Source organism: Cyprinus carpio, chromosome A6 (assembly GCF_018340385.1).
Source record: "Cyprinus carpio isolate SPL01 chromosome A6, ASM1834038v1, whole genome shotgun sequence".
Classification (NCBI taxonomy): Eukaryota; Metazoa; Chordata; class Actinopteri; order Cypriniformes; family Cyprinidae; genus Cyprinus; species Cyprinus carpio.
Genome location: NC_056577.1, coordinates 10,856,503 through 10,877,890, shown reverse-complemented (window position 1 = coordinate 10,877,890; position 21,388 = coordinate 10,856,503). Strand labels below are relative to the sequence as shown.

Sequence of the window (21,388 nt, the reverse complement as noted above, 5' to 3'; positions counted from 1 at the left end):
CAAGAAATTCTAGTGGGTAGATCTAACACGACTGAATCTCTTCAGTGAGAACACAGAGAAAGGCGAGGGCAGGACACATAGAAAATTAGAATTTATGTTTTGTAAGAAAAGCACACACTGAGTAGGAAGTGAGAAAGTAGAATAATAATGAACCCAATGATGAATCTTTTCTCTCTCTCTTTATTCCTCTTTTTAGCAAGCTTAAAACAGAACGAATTTCTACATTGGCTAATGCTGGTTTATATTTGTTTGGTGCTGGACAGGGTGAATTCTCATTTCATGCAGATTTTGGAAAATGATTAATTTGCTTTTGTTGCACTGGGAGCTAGTTTTGTACTTCCAGTGTAGACACTTTTTTATCCTCCTCTGGGAATGCCATGATTAGGGACCTCTGCATACCTCTAGATATCACACTCTCTTATACCACAGAGAACTTTAGAGATAAAGATGTCCCAACTCCTGTGTGTGATTGTTTTCCTGTTGCTGACTGAGGTGTCTTGTTTTAGCACTGAACTCTGTTTATGTGGTAAGCCTTTTCTGCCTAGGGCTATGGATCACTGAGGGAGAGTCTAACTCTCCCTGCAAAATTGTTGTTAAGGTTAAAGTCCACCAGGACAGCGTGTGCATGATCTGCCCTGATCCCTGTGCTGATCCCATTGAGCACAGGTTGGGGTATTAAATGAGAATGAGTGGAATAACGTGAATGTTGGTGTTGATACTGTGATATGGGACACCAGGCATTAGCAATGAAGCATTTGCTCCAGAGAAAACTTCAAAAGACCATGAGCTGCTTACTAGGGTTAAGTACAGTTCAGAAGGGCAGACAGAGTGCGTTCTGCACCTACTCTGACACATGCACACCCAACTGCGTGCATGGATCTAATAGTATTGCTCCTGAAAAATTTATGTGAGCCACTATAAAGTTCCCTAGAGGTTATTTAGTGCAATGGTGCAATTGGGGCACCCTCAAAAATTGTTCAACATTATAGCTTCAAGCTGTTTGGTGCTTCATAATGCATTCCCGTTAGTTTTGTCCACTTTTGGAAGAGATACTTAAAATAATAACAATAATAATAATAATAATAATAATAATTTTTTTTTAAAAAAAATGTTTTTATTACAGCCACAAACCTTTTTATTATTTTTTAAAGATTATTATTTTTTATTACACATTAAATTATGTAGACATCTATAAGTTAGAACAGTTTCAAAACACTTTAAACATTAAATATATAATTTTTTATATTGTAAAATATATTTAGTCTATCATATCTACACACACGATCAGGGACTGGATTTCATTGCTAAACATGACTATGCAATGCCTATTGATTAACCACTGCAGCATGAAAAATTCATTATCTTTTTATCTGAAAGCAAAAGTTTATGTGAATGTTTTAAAATATTAAAGAGTAATATTAAAGATTTTGTTAACATTGGTAATTCTCAGATTGTAAGTTCTTATAGATTTCATATGATATTTTCACATAAAATGTCTTTATTTTTTTGCATTACAGTGTTTTCTATTTTAAAAAATTCCTCAAATTTTAAATTAATTAATCAAAACTTTAATATTTTTGTGCACTCACTTTTGTGCACTCAACCATAAAATATGGTTTTGATTAGTATGTTATGATTGTATTATGGCTGTTTGTTCCACTGAATGCCACAGTTTGTGACATGCAGATTTTAGGAATATAGGGAAGCAGAGTTGACTAGGCCTGTCTAGTCAGAGCTGGTTACACTTCCCCAGAGGCAGGATGCCATACAGCAGGGATAGGCAACTCCGGTTCTGGAGGGCCACTATCCTGCAGAGTTTAGCTTCAGCCCTCATAAAAACTCACCTGCCTGTATCTATCTAGTAATCCCGAAAACACTGATTGCCTTGTTCAGGTGTGTTTAATTAGGGTTGGAGCTAAACTCTGCAGGACAGTGGCCCTCCAGGACTGAAGTTGCCAATCCCTGCCATACAGTGCGATGAGCTGTCTGACATCAGAGAGAGATGACATGGACTCAATATCTGCTTGCCGCAATATTGTGTCCAGGTAACTGTATTCGCCTAGAGAGACAAGAAAAAACTGCTTTACATATGCTACCAAACATCAGACACATCACGTCACCGTCACAACCCTGGTTTCCATGGAATATAAAAAAACAATGTCAGAGAAACAAAGTTGTTCCATCACATAGCAGTCAATGTGGTTTCTATACTTTAAATGCCACACCCTGTTCTTGCAAGAAAAGAAACTGAAATTAAATTTTAAGGCTTCATGTTTTGTACCATTTTAGAGCAACATGAGGTTGTTACGCTGTGCTGTTGAACCACTGATGAGTCATAAAATCCTGTGCTTGTGAATTTTTAACAAACAGCAACAAATGAAATCCACTGAAAGCAGTCTCTAAGTTGTTCTAGGAAAGACCCCTCAATGTACAATAAATGTTCATGTCAAAGCTACAGTTCTGAGATTGGACTTTATGTGATTTAGCTATACTAATTATTTCCAAGAATTATTAGCAGGAATACTGAAATGTTTAGTATACAAATGACTTCAGAGGCAATTTGGAGTCCATACGTGTGACCACAGCCTTTGAACAGGGACAAGATCTCTCTTTTTCTCTCTTTACTAAGTATAATAATAGTTCTTAATTTTTCTACAAAAAATTTGGTTCTACTTGATATAATTTTAATTAATTATATTTAAATACTTTACATTTATTCAGATATATGTACACCATTTATAGACAATTCAATTAGAATAAAACTTGAGACCGTGAAAAGAGACGGTGACAAATGATGTCAACTCAGGCGGACACCAGCTGCAATCACTTTTTTAATGGTGCATTTACTCACTCTTGTGTCTTTCCAAACCTTCATGACTTTCTTTCTTCTGTGGAACATAAAAGAAGACACTTTGGCCACATTTACACTGCAGGTCTTGATTTCCAATTCCAAATGGTTTGACTATTTCAGGTTCTTTTGATGACCAGCATACATCATATTTTTAAAGTGTTCCATATACAATATCTGCATTTACACTATACACTTGGCTAAACAACCCAGTGCAGACATATTGACCTGAAAAGCTTAAGCTGGAAAGAAAGTAAAAATGGCACAATTTGCAGTGGATGCAGGCAAAATGATAACATAAGCTTTTGATTGCCCAAAGGCTCAAAAGACACAAAACTTCAGAAAGACTCCACTGGGTTGAGACTTTGTCCTCCACTGGACCATTAAAGAAAGTGATCGCAGCTGGTGTCCACCTGAGCTGACATCATTTGTTACCATCTCTTTTTCAATGACGTCCTAAACCAATGACAGGGAAGTATCTGATATGTCCGCTTACATGACAGATGCAAATGCATATATCTGATTCATAAGTTTCATAACCTGAAACTGATCTGAGAATTTTGGAATTCATGTGCTTTTTTTCCTAGTTAAATGTTTGCGGATCATATCCTATCTGTGCTACATGGGCAAAAAAAAAAAAAAAAAAAAAAAAAAAAAAAATCACACTTGGTATACTTGAACCATGTTATGTAATGTAGCCTTTTTTGTGCATATAGAGGTAGTGAATAGTCACCAAAATGGTTTGGCTGCCACCATTTTTCAAAATATCTTCTTTTTTATTCCACAAAATAAAGTCATACAGGTTTGGAATGACTGGGTAAGTAAACAATGACAGAATCATTTAATTCAATGCGGAATTTACCAAATTAAACCAGTTTTCGGGACAGGTAGTTACAGAATATCCAAGACTAAAAATATGTGACTAATCTCAGCGATGATTGTGTTTGGTTATTACCAATATAATGTATCTGACAACTTGGTGTTCTTTGGCCTGATTAAGAAGCCTTCCATTACAAACCATTCATATCGAGGGAAGACAAAAGAGATGTAGACAGAAGGTTTAGGAAACAAGAGCAAACTGATCAGTCATGCTGAGCATCTGACGCAACCTTCTATTACATCACAGCATTCAAAGCCAGCCATGAATTCCTGTGCTCCACATGGACATCCGCCAGTCAGCTCCCTGAGCTCCAAACCCTGACACTCACAATGCCTGAGCACTTTTCAAAGACACAATCCCTATACTGCAGAACGCTCACAGTGCACTGGTGTCTAACATATTAACATCTCCCAGTGTAAACAGTGGCAGGGGTCAAATGTGCTCTTTCAGCAATGATTAAACTATATTATAATATTCTTGTGAAACAGATTTTTCATGTTATACCAGTTTAGTTATTCAAACCTATCAGCTGTGAGTTCCTTCTCTTTCTTCTTCTTCTTTCCAGTCTTCCGCCCTGCCTTTTTTTTCTAAATCAAAGAAAATGTGGTTTTAGTTATGGACAAGATATGAATATAATTATGAATCTAGAAGGGTAGTAAATATTTTGTCATATGTGACCCTGGATCACAAAACCAGTCTTAAGTCGCTGGGGTATATTTGTAGCAATAGCCAAAAAAACCTTGTATGGGCAAAAATTATCGATTTTTCTTTTATGCCAAAAATCATTAGGATATTAAGTAAAGATCATGTTCCATGAAGATAGTTTGTAAATTTCCTGCTGTAAATATATCAAAACTTAATTTTTGATTAGTAATATGCATTGCTAAGAACTTAATTTGGACAACTTTCAAGGCAATTTTCTCAATATTTAGATCTGTTTGCACCCTCAGATTCCAGATTTTCAAATAGCTGTATTTCAGCCAAATATTGTCCTATCCTAACAAACCATACATCAATGGAAAGCGTATTTACTCAGATGATTTATAAATCATCATCAATTGATAAATTGAGAAATTGACCCTTATGACTGGTTTTGTGGTCCAGGTTCACATATGACAGTACCAGAATTAATGTCAATCAAAGTGTGCTTAGATTAGTGTCAGACTATAAAGTTGAATAAATAAAGGAATTGAATTGAATAAAGGAAGTTTATTTTTCTTTTAACTGCAAGGCATATCTAGTATATGAAATCTTCTGACAGCAAAGTATTAATTAAAAGCAATATGGATACCATCACGGAGAAGCTCACAGCTTTGCAAAGGAAAATGGATGGATTTGGAGACCAGAATGGTCAAAGAGAGTAACCAGTAAATTGGAATGCAGCTACTCGCCCCAAGACCAAACAATCGCAATCTTATCTTTTTTCGGCTCCCCTCTACCACCACTTCCACAGACACCTGTTGATTGTTGACTCTGTCTAGGACCTGACCAAGGCTGTCTCCATGGCAACTTGCTGTGAAGCTATCTCAATCTGCGGACTGAGGCACCTAGATTTGAATGCCAGCTCTCCAGGCCTACAAATACACAAACTCTAACATACATACACACACACATATGCACATATATACAGATATGCATTCACCCCCCCACCCCCCCCATCCCTCGCCTTCGCCGGTTTGTACCGCCAGTCTGACAAGTGGGTCTCCGATGCGGTGTTTTTCCTGTTCTCACACTGTACTCCCAATGGAGCATAGTCTGGGTGTTGTTTTTTTCTCCTCCCTTCCCTAATGTTATGCTGTATTTCTTCTTCCCCTGTACTGCATTTTGTTGCCTTGTACCCACATGTGCAATGACAATAAAGTTGAATCTAATCTAATCTAATCTAATCTAATCACAGGTGTGTGGCAAATGTGCTTGCATCCGAAATGAAGAAATCCTGAAAAACATCTGGTGACTTGACTTAACAAACAAGCCAATTCCTCACCAAGTGATGATCTACTTGTGTGTTTTCCTGATTATCCAGAAAGAACCGTTTTTATGCAGCTTGCTGAAGACACCCTGGAACCTGCTGTAATTCAGCACTTTTCCAAACCACAAATGAACCAGACTAGCAGGGCTAGCAGCCAGGTATTTTCCTAAACATTCCTAATATTTACTGGGTGAAGAATGGAACATATCCACTTCATTTTCTCAGAAAACACTGGACTGAGTGTACGGTGATTCCCAAAAAAAAAAAATTCATGGCGAATTGTAGATCATTTCCTGGCAGGTCTGAGGTAAATGAGTCAATGATGAGGAAAACACCCTGCAAATGGAGACGTCAGTAGCGTTCTCCTAAAAAACATTGGTCTGGAATTATATAACAGACAGCGTGAACTCCTGCTAGCATTAGCTCAAGTTGGGCGTCACATGTTCACTTAACAAACAAATCCTCCCTGTTGCATAATGTTCAATTTGTTGTACCCAAATTGCATGGCTTCCAAAATTCACTGAATGTTTTTCAAAATTCCAGGAAAGATCAAAATACCAACCTTGTGAGACGATGGAATTTAGTCTTATGCCAGCAGAGCTGAATGGGATTTGCATGTGCCTGCATTTGCAGAATGATTAATGATAAAACATCTTTCTGTATGAATTACACGTGTCAGACAGACAACGTCTGTGACCAATTTAGCTGTCAAAACCTCTCGGCAAAAAACAACTGATGCAGAGTGCCAACTATGTTGTTGAGGAATTCCAGCTCTTGTGCAGGCATGCGATGAAGCCTTTTTCTCTGTCTTGTTTTGGAAAAAAACAAAAACAATACTGACTGATTGCAGGAAATACAGCGATGGATTGTTCTTCTATATATTCACACATATTTACAGGTCACAGTTAAACAGCCACTCACATATTCACATCTATGTCAGTATATGTATATTATTCTGTCTAGATATTGCTGGCATTTAATGTGTGTTTATTGTGTGTACTTTGCAAATATGAATGTCTAGCATTAATCGTCATGATGTAGTAAGTCATGAGTTATCGACATTCTAATACGGTTTATGGGATTTTATGGAAGCTTATTTAAATGCAAATTTCAATTAAGTGACATTCAATATTCTTGTCAAGTCAAGTCAAGTCACCTTTATCTACATAGCACTTTATACAATACAGATTGTTAAAGCAGCTTTACATTGTCTAACAGGAACATAGTTTGTCAGTCTTTGTTCCACTAGTCATATATTGTTTGCGTGTGTGTGGCAGAGAAGGTGGAAAAAAAGGGCCCTATCAAAACACAAGTTGATGAGGGCAAGACACCTTTACTAATTCTCTGTCCAGCCCACATTCCTGGTCATGAGGGCAGATCACCGTATGACCCCAGGACTCCTCACACAAGGTTGAAAGTACATCTCAAGATCTCAATCCATCCAGACTAAACAACACATTACAGGGGTTTACAGACCAGTCACCATCTAAAATCTGAGCAGAGAGCACAAAGCATCTGTACACTGTCACTCATGCAGGGCATTTAAAATGTGCTTACGGTCTTATCTCAAAGGAAGTATGCATGCCATTCACCTTTTTACTGCCTTTCTCGACTAAATTCTTTTTCTTTCCCCTGTCTCTGTCCACCACCAGTTTAAGTTTCTTCAGTTCCTGTCTCATCAGTTCATCCACCTTAGGCAAAAAGATGAAAAAGAGAAAGATAAAGATAAAAGCAACGATGGAGAAAGAGTAAGAAAAATGTGAAGGAAAGAATTAGGCTACAAGGGAAAAGAAAGAGCTGTGATTTGTTTTTATACAGTATTATGAATTTCAAGAAATGTAGTGAGGAAAGACGGTTGATTTCTTTACTCCCAACCACGGCTTGAATTTACAAGGGTCCGGGACAAAATTATGATAATTTTTTTTTTTTCAGTATTTTTAGTTTGGAGAGACGGTTGATTTCCAAGCCAATAAATCCACAGAGAACATCAGTCAGCACTGTGGTGTAAAGGAGGAAACAAATTCTGAGAGAGGTCAAAGTGCCAGGGAACATCTCAGCACTGTGTGTAAAGGAACTCCTGATGCCTGTGTCATGTGTCCTGCGTAGAGGAAGCACAGGTGGTGTAGTCTGGGTGAGAACGTAGCATACGATTGTACTCCATGCTGTGCTCTCACGTGCCACATCCTGACAGGAAGTCCATTTCCACCCACTTTCTGTCCAAGCTACAGGCTGTATGCCAGGTTGATTTGGAAACTTGAACTTGACTAAATGGCAGGTTCTGACCTCACAATGAGTCTGAAGTTGTTTTCCCATTTTGTCCATATGCATATCATTTAGATGCACAGAAATAAACAGCAATCTTAATCTTAACTCACCAGGACAAACATTTGTAAAATTGCTAAACATTTATATTTACATTTGGCAGATGCTTTTAACCAAAACAACTTACATTGCATTCAGTAAATATATTGTTATCAGTTATGATAAAAATGCCCCACTGTTTGAGCTACAGAGTCACTTAAGTAACTAAATAAGGCTCATAAACAGTAGGGTTGTATGTATTTATAAACTGAAACAGAACTAGTAGTAGAATTCACATTTGAATTTAAAGCTAAAATGTAGACCCCACCCCCCAACCTTAACCTTTTGGGTAAAAAATGAACAAAATTTAATTATTGCGCTAGATCATAAAACAATCTATGTTCAGGTCTTAACCTAATTCGTGTAGCCTACAAGAATAACATTTTGAGATAACAGGTCAGATTTGGAGGCAAATTACAATTCACACAATCCATGAACACAGTCATTCTTTATTGCATTCCAGGGTGAAGAGGAGTGGTTGTATTTTGCTGTGAAAATAAATAATGTTACATAGAATTTGAAGTAGTCAGCTAGCAGTCATTTAATATGGACTGTTCTAAATGTCAACCCTCACTGACGTCTGGGGAGCACCCACTGACAAAACAAAAAGTTTGATAGAGCCCATGCCAAAACAAGATTCAAATTACAGCAACAAATCTGATACTTGGTCACATGATATATTTTTTTCTGTAGAAATGTCACGGGGTCGCTGCTACTGTGGAGGAGACAAGGAGACGAAAGAGATGAATGATCAACAGTCTTTATTTAACCAAATAGGGAAGTACATTGAACAGGCAGGAACACACACATGTAGCAGGAGGGTTACATGTACAATTCAATATCAAGAAAGACTGCACAGACTCAAACTTAAAATACACAGGAAAATGAGGATAATAACTAGACACACCTGGAACAAATTGGAAACAATTAGGACAGGAATGCGAAGGACCAAATAAGGGCATGGAAACACATGGGGAGCGAAACACACAAAACAAGGAACAGAGTCTGACAATACTCCCCGCTCCTGGAAGGCACATCCCACGCCATACAACATCCAACGGGGAGGGGGGTTCGGAGCTCTGGAGGCCTCTAGGAGCAGGGTTCCAGGATGGAAGGCCTCCAGGGTGGCGCCCGTTCCGGGACCCATAACGGATCTGGCAGTTCGGGGTGCCATGGTGAATCAGGCAGACTAAGAGGCCATGGCGGAGCAGACAATTCAGGAAGCCATGGCGGAGTAGGGGACTCAGGACGCCATGGCGGGACAGGGGACTCGGGGAGCCACAGCAGGTCAGGGGACTCGGGGAGCCACGGTGGAGCAGGCGGCTCAGAAGGCCATGGCGGAGCAGAATTTTGCAATTCTTTCACGGGTCGCTGCTACTGTGGAGGAGGTGAGAGAGATGAAGGAGATTAACAATCAACAGTCTTTATTTAACCAAGTAGGGAAGTACATGGAACAGGCAGGAACACACACACCTAGCAGGAGGATTAGACATACAATTCCAGACCAACTAGACACACCTGGAACAAATTGAAAACAATTAGGACATGAATGGGAAGGACCAAATAAGGGCACGGAAACACACGACAAAACAGAGTCTGACAAGAAAGTTCTTAGGAGTTTTAAGGTTTTATAGGCCTTGACAAAGTGACACACCAAGCCTACAGTCAGAACATTGAGCGTCTGTCAGCTCAGTTTTCGTGATGTGTTCGGCAGCATCGACACTAGTTGGACCCCATTGGTGGATTTTTGACCACTTTTTGAATAATGAATGTAGACTACTGTCACCTATTGATTACCTCTCACGCAGGTGCAGAACAGTACAGTACAGTGAAGTACAACTTTTTGGTCCATACGCAGGTGACATGAGGCAACAACACAGTCAGCTTTCATCACTGCTAGTTCTTTGATGTCAGTTTGGTGTGTCTTGAGCTTTACAGACAGATTAACAAACCAGGGTGGAAGAACACTTGTTCAAACATCTTTGAATTGGAATTCAGAAAATTCCAGTTGTCTGTAATTCCAATTCTAGTTTGACATCCTGTGCTTTGTGGCCAGTTTAATTCAAATACCAACTCATAAAATTATTTTTAAATTCTGAATTTCACACAACTCTAATAAGCAGTGCTGTCAAGTTCACATAGGGGTCAAAGGCCACTGATGTTAAAGCTAACTCTGGTGGAACCTAAAAATAAGCATCAAACTTTGAAATGAGATCCGTTGCTGAGGTCAGAGGTCAAACGGTTGTCCACAAAGCCTCTTTTTCAAAGTCACATTTTCAAAACATCCCGGGGCAATACGATCCACATAATTGCCTCACTCCTTCAGAGGGATGCATTCACACAGCCTGGCCTGTTTGTTTAAAGACAACATCCACCTAACTCTCCTGAAAACACACGACTGTTAGGGGTCAGCTTTTTAAACCTTCTTTATTGGCACTGAGGTCCTCTGAGAATACTCCAACCCCACACAGTGCATGAAGAACAGACACTACTGTGGATAAACAGAAAATCAGCAAAATATCTGGTGCCATAGTGGCTAGTTTTTGTTGGAGGGGGGTGGCCACACACATCTGCTCAGACTGAACATGGTGTATATAAAACACTTTTGCTACCCCACCATATGGAGATTGAGTGTAAAAACACTTAAGGGCTGGAGGGTGGTCAGCTGTACCTACTCTGCTAGGTTCCATAGCAGCCTCTTACCTTCACGATATGGTCTTTTGTCTCATTTGTGAAGATTTGTACGCCAGTCAGTCTGCTGTGAAAGAGTTGCTCTCCTTCTGCCAACCTGTTTTGCCTGTTTGTTTTGGTCATTCAGCTAACAGCTAGAAACAGACACTTCCTTGACATGTCTCTCTCTGCCAAAAGACTGACATGAAATCCATCAGTCACAAACAGAAAGTGCACCGTGACGCTGGGATGCAGGAAGTGAAAGAGGGGGGGAAAGGGAGCGAGAGGGAAGCAAGCGCCAGACAAGCCTAAACAGACAATCTCAATCTTACCCTGAGTACTACAAATGACTTCCTTGGCCTCTCTATAAGCCATTCTCAACTAGAGTGTGGGTGACTTTCCAAACAGAGCTTGTCCCTTTAGACATCATGCTGGTTATTGTCTGATTCTGGGTAAATATGGTGTTCATCTTTCCGCCTCATTACAACTAAATAAACCCACCACATGATCATATGCCAATTACAGACAGCTGATAAAACAGTGTGCTCGCACAGCAAAGACCCTTAGCTCTAATTAGCTGTCTGACAGGCAGGATGTAGGAGATAGACTTAACTATGTTTGTCTGCTGAACATATCATACAAATCTTTTAGGATTTCAGATTAGCTGATTGCATTGTTTACCATGACACAAGGCTGTTTTGCAAGCAACTTATTTCAGAAATAATATACTTAAGTGCAACTGCATGTTAATTGCAATTAAATGAAAATGTGAAAATGTGTTATAGGTTAAATTTTTATTAAATGCAAATAAGTTTTGACCCACTTAAGTAGGACTTATACATCTTTATATGTAATTTCATATTTACTTATTTTATCTTTGAAATATGATTAAAGCATACTGCCAAATGTACTGAAAAGCATTTAGGGTAAACTAAAATATTCTTTAATGTCATTTCTATTTAAAATTATATGAAATTTATTAAAATATTTATTTGTAATTACACATTTGTAATGATGAAATCAAAATTTAGTACATTTCAAATATATTAATTAGATGAGTAATATAGAATAACCCACTACAGTTAAAATTATAATCAATTAATTCACATATGCTTAAGAATGTTAGTCAACACATCAAAATATGCTTACTTCTTTAAAGCCCAACAAAAGATTAAAACAATGATTTAAATGTTCTTTACAGTAAATCTTTAAATGGCAATAATCATTATTACAAAGTACACTTTTTAAAAATGCGCTCTCCTCAAGTACACTTAAGATTTTATTTCATTAAGGTTATCTGCAAATAGTTTTTTTTTTTTATATACTTTTAAGATCTAAAGCACACTACAATCGCACATTTTATACAATTACACATACTTCTTTTTACAAGAGACAATACAAATAAAAACCAGCAACATTTCACTTTCATTTTGCAATTCATCATCTAAACCTATTGTATTCTGTGGACAGTGCTGATGACAGCAGTTTAGTTGATGATTATTGCAGATATAAGCAACGCACTGTGAGACAGACATTGCTATTCACTCAACTATGTCAAATATTTGGGAAGTAAGCTCTGATCTCTGCTTTTCATTACACCTATAAGCTTAATTTCTCAGGAATGTAACCCTTTGCTCCGCAGACTGAGCAAGGTGACGTTTAAAGAAAAATCCCAATGAAAAGAATTAAGCAGCTTTGACTGGGCATATAATTACTTCCTGCAAGGTTACAGCTGTTCATTGACTGAAATTTTTTCAAGTCAAAAAGGCATTTATACATGCACACACAGCATGTACAGTAAGTGCAAGTGAATCGTGCCCACAGCTAAAGTTTAACTGCTAAACTGTGAACACTTGGCCGAGTGCTAACGTGACTAACTGATTAAACAATACAATTTGCTCCGAACTTCAAGATTCAAGATTTTTTTATTTGTCACATACACAATTATATAGAGCATATATAACCAGCAGTGAAATGTGAGTCAGGTCCGCTCCATGGACAGTGCAATTATTAAAGAATACAACACAGATGAAAATATACATAAATATAGCTATGAAAGAATGAAATAAAAGTAAACAATAAAAATATAAGAATAAAAATATAAAATATATAAAGAGATGTATACTGTAGAATTAAATATATAGTGGAAAATAATGTGCATGAAAGTAAACTGTAGTCTTAAATAATAAGATACACAGGAATGTACAAGAGGCAAATGTGCAAACAGGTTGACACTTACAGTATGTCAATGTGAGGTAGTGAATGATGAATGTCTTACTGATAAAGTGAATATTAAGTGGAGACATGAAGATGTTAAGAGGCTGGTTTTGAGTTTAGGAGCCTGATGGCCTGGGGGAAGAAACTCCTCCTAAGTCTCTCAGTTTTTGACATCAGGCTACGGAAACGCTTACCAGATGGCAGCAAAGTGAAAAGATGGTTACTTGCTAGGAACTAATCATTTCCTAATCATTGGCAAATTACTCTAATATTAAATGTATATTTTGAGAAAATTACAATGTTTTCTGACCTTAGTTGCATTTAAACCTGTTGTAGGGCACTCCAATACAATATTAAGACACTTTAAAATACCATACAGTATGACCTGCTCTTTAAATATCCAATAAACACATTCAAAAAATCAATGGTAATATTTTAACTTTAGTAAAACAGGGTAAATTGAGCACCGTACAGCAGCAGTACTGAAAAATTCACTTCTACTGCATCCAAATTATCACACTTGTGCTGCAAATCTGCAGTAGTACAGCATCCAATTTACATACTTGTACAGTCTAATTATGATTATGATTATGATTGGCTGCAGTTTTAGAAGTTAGTATAGTCTCCATGTGTAGTATAATATAATTGAAATTTTCCTTGCACACAGGGTTTTATCTGCTCATTGTACAGAAAAAAAAAAAGAAAAAAAAAACTTAAAATAGCAAAATAAGACTGTTTGGCAACAATAGCAGCAATGACTGAATCAATGAAGCCACAGTATATGGTAAGTTACTAATTTGACAAAGCTTTACAACTGCATATAGTGAAATATGAAAACTGCAACAGTATCCATGCCAATGCACTGCAGCAGTTGCCCAGAAACTGCAGCTTAGTTCACGTTTCAGTGCAGCTGTCCATCAGACCTGTTTCTGTACTGATCTGAAGTACTACTGAATTGCACTCCATTGACAACAAATATGCTTAAAGTAAACTGTAGTTGTACTTGAGAGTACTTGAGAGTATTGATTTGTTCATCAATACGGTGTCATTTTATGCTATAAAACTGCATTTATCACTGCATAGACTGTAGTAATATTACAATTACACTGCAGTTTGACTGCAGTTCTTTCCTTTAAGGGAAATATTAATCATCAAAGATATGTAGATGATAGAATCAACTGACGTGACTTGACGTCAACACGATGAATACTTGTGGAGGGGCTGAGAACACACAGAACTTCAGCAGATGTGAAGTGGATGATCCGCTTTAGTGAACCTCTATGTACTTTGAAGAATGATACAAGCCAGATGCACAGCTGTGTGATAGATGTAAGATTCAGTGACTTTAAAAAGACAGAAGTTTTCCTTATCAGATGTTGACTTTAAAAGACACCTCACACCTCTCTCAGCCAGGGCTGGGCGATATGGGAAAAAAATTAAATCTAGATTTAAGAACGTTCTAGAACGTTTTCTTTATTAACCCTCTAGTTTAAGAAATTTCTATTTTAAGTGCACCACACAAGGAGTTGTCAACATGATGTAAATGTTAAACAAATGACTTGTTAACGTTAAATATCTTTGCAAAAAAGATGCATGAACTACAACTACATCTTCTACAAACTTGTCTTATACAAATTATATGTTCAGAAATAACACAAGGCAAATGCTTTAAAAAATCTCAAAAGTCAAGGTAATTCAAATTCAAAATGATTGCAGGTATAACACCGGTAGACTATTATTATAAATACTAGGCTATAAATGTTCTGTAAAAACAATGAGCAGCAGCTTTCAGCCTGTCACCATGATGCAAACATGAAATCTCAGGCATACACTAGTAGTTTTTTCAGGTTTTTATTAGATTGCACTGCTTTTCCACAGTTTTTTCTATGTAAACATGGACGCGTTTGACTGTTGCACTCGTGTCTATTGCAGCGTCTCATGCATAAAATGCCATTCTAAAAACACGGCGCTCAAGTTAAAAGAAGTTGGACTCCCATCTTCCTGCATTTTTTCCTATTCTACTGCCCGCATCGCATCTTTGTCAACACAAAAGCACATTCTGTGTGAATGGCACCTTCTGGTCCTTCACAGAGCGTGTCACACGTGAGCGGTTAATCATGTGTGCCGACATGCAGTTGGATAATTTTTTTCTCTTTACTGTTAACACTGGCATATTGTCAAAGTGTCTAATTCTAACATTTAGTAATATTTCTATTCAAAATCATGATTCATCAATTTCTAAATAATAAACTTGCGATAAAATAAGAAAAAAAATCGCCCAGTAACAACTCTCAGATAACAGAGAGTAAATGAGTCGGTTGCAGGAGTAGTGGAGAAATAAATCTAACAATCAGTAGCCTAGAGATGTTTGGTCGGTAATGGGCCGGACCACAGATAAAATGGAGTTGGTGTGTAATGTACAATGCAGTTTGTTTATAGAAGTTCTCTAATCACTGAACACAGGCAATCTATCCTGGAAATGTTAGACTGATATGTTTAGAATGTGTTTTTGCAGACCTCTGTTTCACCTACTCCCTACTGACACAAACATTCAGACATGCACAGAAACGTTCAATGGTTTCGAAAGATCTGAGATCTAGCTCTCTACCCTGTCTTCATGGATCATTTATACACATAAGTGCAATCAAGTCTTCTCATTTCCTGTTGAGAGACCTTAAACCTCTAGACTAACAGGAAGTAGTGTCTCAGTCATTAACATGCTTGTCTTGTCAAGAGGTTTCAGGGGTGACTTGACTGATTTGCTGTTCTACAGACAATGCTGAGGTTGAACTATGGCTCCTAAACATACATTCTCTTCACAGTGCAGAATTAGACCCAAGTGAAGCATCAGGTCAGACAGGACATAGAATGTGGTAAAGCCATTTGTGTGAACTAGAAGAAAGAAAGTTATTTTACTGTTAAAATAAATGGTAAGATTTTTACAATACTCTTCAACAGCTGAGAGAGCTGCAGATAATCCACAGGTTTTACAGAAAATTATTTAGGACATACATGAAAAAGATATCATACACAGCAAAAAAAAAATTCTAAATTTTAATGCAAAAATGTAAAAATGCTAGAGTGAAAACTCTTTGGTTAACCATAAATATATATAGGAAATACTGTATATATGGAAATACTTGTTTTTGGAAGTAAAGTGTACTAATTACTTTTGAATGAAAATGTACAACAATACATATATTATGTTAAAATTGTTTTTGGTAGTAAAAAAAAAAATGTTTTTACTTGAAAACACCTAAAAAAAAAATTCTGATGCATCAGATATTTATATTTTTAAAAACATGACATCTTTCTCTTATTTTACTGTAAATTTTAGTTTAAAACGTTTAGGTATGAGTTAAGTATGAGTTACTGTATAATTTATGGTGGAAATCTGCATTGTAACAAGACAATAGATGTATTTATAAAGTAAAACATTGCTTTTTGTTAGTAAAAAAAATGTCACATTATAATTTATACAGTAATATCTTTTTTTATTCATGATAAATTATAATTTAATGTTTTTTTTTTTACTAGCAAAAAGCAATTTAAACAATGTTTTACTGTATGTATTTTACTTTATAAGTACATGTATTGTCTTGTTACAATTTAGATTCCCACCACAAATTATATAGTAAATCATACTTTTACTTCCAAAATGTTTTTTATTTTATTTATTTATTATTATTATTATTTATATATTTATTTTTTTTACAAAAACATACAACTGGAATCTAAACCAAAACATAAAACCCAACCCCTTACTCAAACCTAAACCTAATTATGAATAAAACCTGAAAACTTGAACAAAAAATACAATATCATATGATTTTCCATCTAATACAAATTATTTTTGTCATAAGAATTTGTTTGCTACAATTTTTGTTAAGTCAGTGTTTATAGCAGTTCTAGTGTTTTGTGTATTACCTTGATGGTATTTTGTTTTTGGGTGTGTACAATGTACACCATCTACATGAGTACCAGCTGTGTATTGGGTTTATGAAAACGTCATTACAGTATGATGAATGTTGATGTATCATGTGCTGTTATTTAACATCTGTACTACTGGTTATATATTTTGATGGTTATAAAGATTTTAGTACTTTAAGTATGCTAGTTTACCCCTTAGAAGTTTTTCCTTTCTCACGCTCAGTTAACACTGTCAATTAATAATTTAAATGGTTATGAACTGTAAAATATACAAGCATCTGTTTCATGTCTGTGGTTTTCTGTGTTGATTTTGCTTTGATCTAGTTTCCCTTGTTGTCTTGATCATGTTATCCAGTTAACCTGCCATGGATAACCCCACTGTCAAGCTCATTTGGAGAAAGAGGATCGCTCCGTTTGAGGACCACATGAGGGACTTCTTTAGTTCTTGCCTAACTAACACATTACCCGGACAGCTGCCTATGCATGTTTTATTACATGGGACTGAACACCTCCACTTGGTTAACTCATAAATGACCTTTTTAGTTGTCTTCTTACTTTCTATTCTTTCCCACTGGGGACCTACTCTCCTATCTCTTTTGTTTGATGTTGATTTTTTTCCCAGGGGGGGCGAACTGTTACATGTCTGTGGTTTTGTTGATTTTTCTTTGACCTATTTTCTGACACACACCTTATGGGGGCGAACTGTTACATGTCTGTGGTTTTGTTGGTTTATTTTTGTTGTCTTGAATGTTTATTTGTGTTCTGCCTTTGCCGGTTATTGTTTCGCTGTTTGCTATGTGTTGTGCTACTTCCTACTCCTGTTTTCCTTGATTACTGTCTGTGGATTTATTATTAAAAGACTGTTTCTTGGATTACCCCTTCGTCGTGCACTTCAATCAGCAAAGCAACGTAACAGCATCTAAATGCCTCCTGTAATTCCTGAAACACCATACTTTTACAGTGAATTTCTGGCAACAACAACTGCTAGTTCTTTACCGTAAATTTATCAGTACTATTTTGTAGTGTACACTTGTTTGGAGAGAACAGGATGAACATCTATCACTTCACAAACAAATGTGGTTAGATATATGACCTGTGAAAACTGTCCTTGCCATGAAACCAAGGCAACAGGGGAGGTGACAGATGACTGCTGTTGATTATAGCACTAGGAGGAGCTGGACTTCAATGTGATGACAAGAACCTCTGCTTTAATGAGAGGGCAAGAAAACTTATCTGTAGTCACAAAAAAAGAGGGAAGGAGAAAGACGTAGAGAAAGAAGAAGAAAAAGGTTCCATGTGGGATGGTCTTGAACTAAGAATCTGACATTGCCCTGTCATTACTGGTAACTTATTGGTGACGTATTCCAGACACAGTTGTGATGAAAGCTTACTCTCTTACTATCGACCTCACACAAGCACTGTTGACATTGTTGAGAATTACCCTTACCAAAAAGTAGTATACTTTACGTTTATTTTATTAAGTATACTTAAGTAAAGTTCAAGTATATTTTTAAGTATACTTTATGTAGCAAGTATACAAATATCAGTGTTCTAGTAGTATACTTGTAAGTGTACTGTTTCAATACTCCTTGTGACTACATTGGCCCACTTTCTAGTATATAAAAGTATACTTTTAAGTATACTTTAAGTATAACAGTAGCAAACTTTGAGTACACAACCAGTTTACTTCTATGTTTGTAGTTTGTACTGCAATTATACTAAAAGTGAGTATAATATTTTTAGTTTAAAAGAAGTATACTAATAGCACACTTGAATATACTTCTTTTTTGTAAGGGTAGTCATGTGGTCAGGGAAAAGCTGCATTAATTTTCAATGACAGATAGAAAGACTGCACCCTTTCACCATCATCTCCTGCTTACCTTTGTACAGTTTGGCTCCCTCGACTTCTGCAGAAAGGAAGTTACTGGGAGTCATCTTCCATCCTTTCTCTTCTTCCTGCAAAACAGCTAGTTTGTATTAAGATGGGTCCTTCACAAGTACAGCATCACTGCTTTCTTGTATATAAACCTTACATGGTAGACAAGGAAAGTTCTCTGAAATAACTGAAGTCAAGTTATGGATAAATCAGCAAGACTGAGATTCCACACGAGTGATCAAAGCTCTTTTCAGGGCAATGTTTTTGCACACTGCTCTGGTGCGGGGTCACCCTCAGCACTGGCATTTTAATGATGTGAATACACAGCGGGGGCTGAACGCGATGCTGCGAGCATGATTTACGGTGCCTCCTGTTTTCCTTTCTCTCAACTAGGGGTTGCACATTAAAAGTAAATCAACGTCCTCACATACTCACGCGAATGTTTGGTTTGCCTGTCACAAGCACATACTCAGACCTCGGAGTGTGTCTGCTCGGGAGTAGAGCATTTTCAGAAGGAATAAGCCAAATGGAGGCTGTATATTTTATGGGCTGTCTTTCTTTAAACATATTTCTCCATTAGAAGCTAATGACTCCCAAAAGAGACACAAATCCATCTGAAAATATGAAACGGCTTTAAGTGTCAAAGTGCAGTGATTTAAGATTATTCATGTTGCATTAGACAGAACTTCCAAATGGATCTAGCAGATTATATCAAAGAAACCTGTGGCGAGGTCGGGAGCAAAATGAATTTATGTGCCAGGTTTAATTGAAATGTTCAGGTAAAGGCAACAAAAATATATGCACATTTTCAGTTTTTTGTTTTTAAATTTAATTTAATTTCAATATTTTAAATATTTTTAAAATGTCAAAATATACAAAAAATTGCAAATACATATTTTCAAAATTTGTTATTATTTGTTCTTGTATATATTTTTTTTCCATCTTATATATATTTTCAATCTACATGTTATATTATTATATATTTTTATTAAGTATATTAACCCAAACATTGTTTTAAGATTGTTTTAACATTGTCTTGCATTTTGAAGAACATTTTCTAACTTTATTTATTTTTTTGCCATTTTAAGCAAAACACATATTACTTATATAATATCACTTATATAAAATATATATCCTTTAGTCATGATGTTTACAGTGTATATTTTAAATATATTTTGGCTGTATGGTAAACTGGTGGAAATACAGTAAATATTTACTAATCACAGATTTAAAAACATTCTTTGTAAAATTATGCATTTGGTGCTGCCTTTTTTTCTTTAACAAGGAACCTTTGAGTGGCACTTGAAATTTAAACTAGGCCAACATAAGAGCTCTGGCAAAAATTACTTAATTAACTATTGAAAGGTTCAGTTTTCAAACAGGATGTGAGCCTTTGAAAAAGGTCAGATTGGTCTTTCGGCCTCATTGTGAGCAGATATCATTGGTTTGGCTCTCCAATGAGGATTACAGGTGCTCTTATGAAGGAAAGCATGAACAAAGGCTCCCTTCTAGAAGTCCAGAATGCAGCCAGTCAAAATGAGCGGGCATTTTAATCGCTTGACTGCCTCACAGTAGCCACTGGTCAGCATATGACAGCTCAGAGAATATTAAACCAAACATGAACCTAAATCACTTTATATTTAAACACGAAAGACTACTGTCTGCCATGCCTAAGCTTTAATTAATCTTTTGTCAAATTTATCTTTGTTAAAATAACATATTGGAACACAGGAAGTCTGGACGTCATAGTAGAGAAAACAGAACCTCTATTTATGTTTAACAAGAGGAAGAGATCTGAATAGGGAGAGCAAGAGGTTATCAAGGATAAAATTAAATCTAGGTGGAACACAGCAGGAATGCCTTGCTGAAATCACAGATATTTTCAGAGACTGTGGATGAGTTTAACAAACATCCTCACCATTCTTCATCTTATTATTCCCCAAACAGAACACAGGAAGGGATATTACAGTTCTCTAGATATTCACGAACATTTTTGATGCACAATTATGCATGAGAATATGAGTGTACTGTGTATGCTAAATGTCTTCTGAGGAAATGATGCAAGTGCTGCTGTGATATGTCATAATTCTCTCATCTATGACTCTTTTAACTTAATAGCTGGAAACTTCAGGCCTTCTCACCTCAGGGAAATCTTTGAAATGAAACTGTCTAGCACTGATGCTGAGAGGAACGCCTATAAACCTACTTTCATCTAACTGTAATGCAAATAAGCCTAAAGGTTAGAGGAATTTTGAATCCTGAAATGGACATGTAAGAAGGATGCAATAATGCAGTTCAACCAAGTCTGGTTCATTGTGTGTGGGCATAACCACAGAGGTCATCTGAGTCCCTGGACACACAGATTTGTGCCACATCAGGTGATTTAATCCTGCAGATACAGATACAGTACTTTAAAAAGACTTTATTGATTTCTGTGAAACAGTGATAGGTTTTTATCAAGGCATGGCCCCACCTCTGTATCTCCTTTCCCCTTTTTTCCTTTCATCTTCCCTTTCTTTTTGCGGTCATTCCCTTTTTTGTCTTTCTCTCCCTTCGATTTTTTCTTCTTCTGCCTCTCTTCTTCTTTATAGCAGCAAGCTCAGCAGCAACCTTGAAAATTTACTACATGTTAGTATT

General features: G+C 36.6%; 1 pseudogene; it reads right to left on the bottom strand.

Moving 5' to 3' along the window:
* The window catches only part of LOC109084835, a 33,885-nt pseudogene that overhangs the window by 6,510 nt on the left and 5,987 nt on the right, over positions 1-21,388 (bottom strand).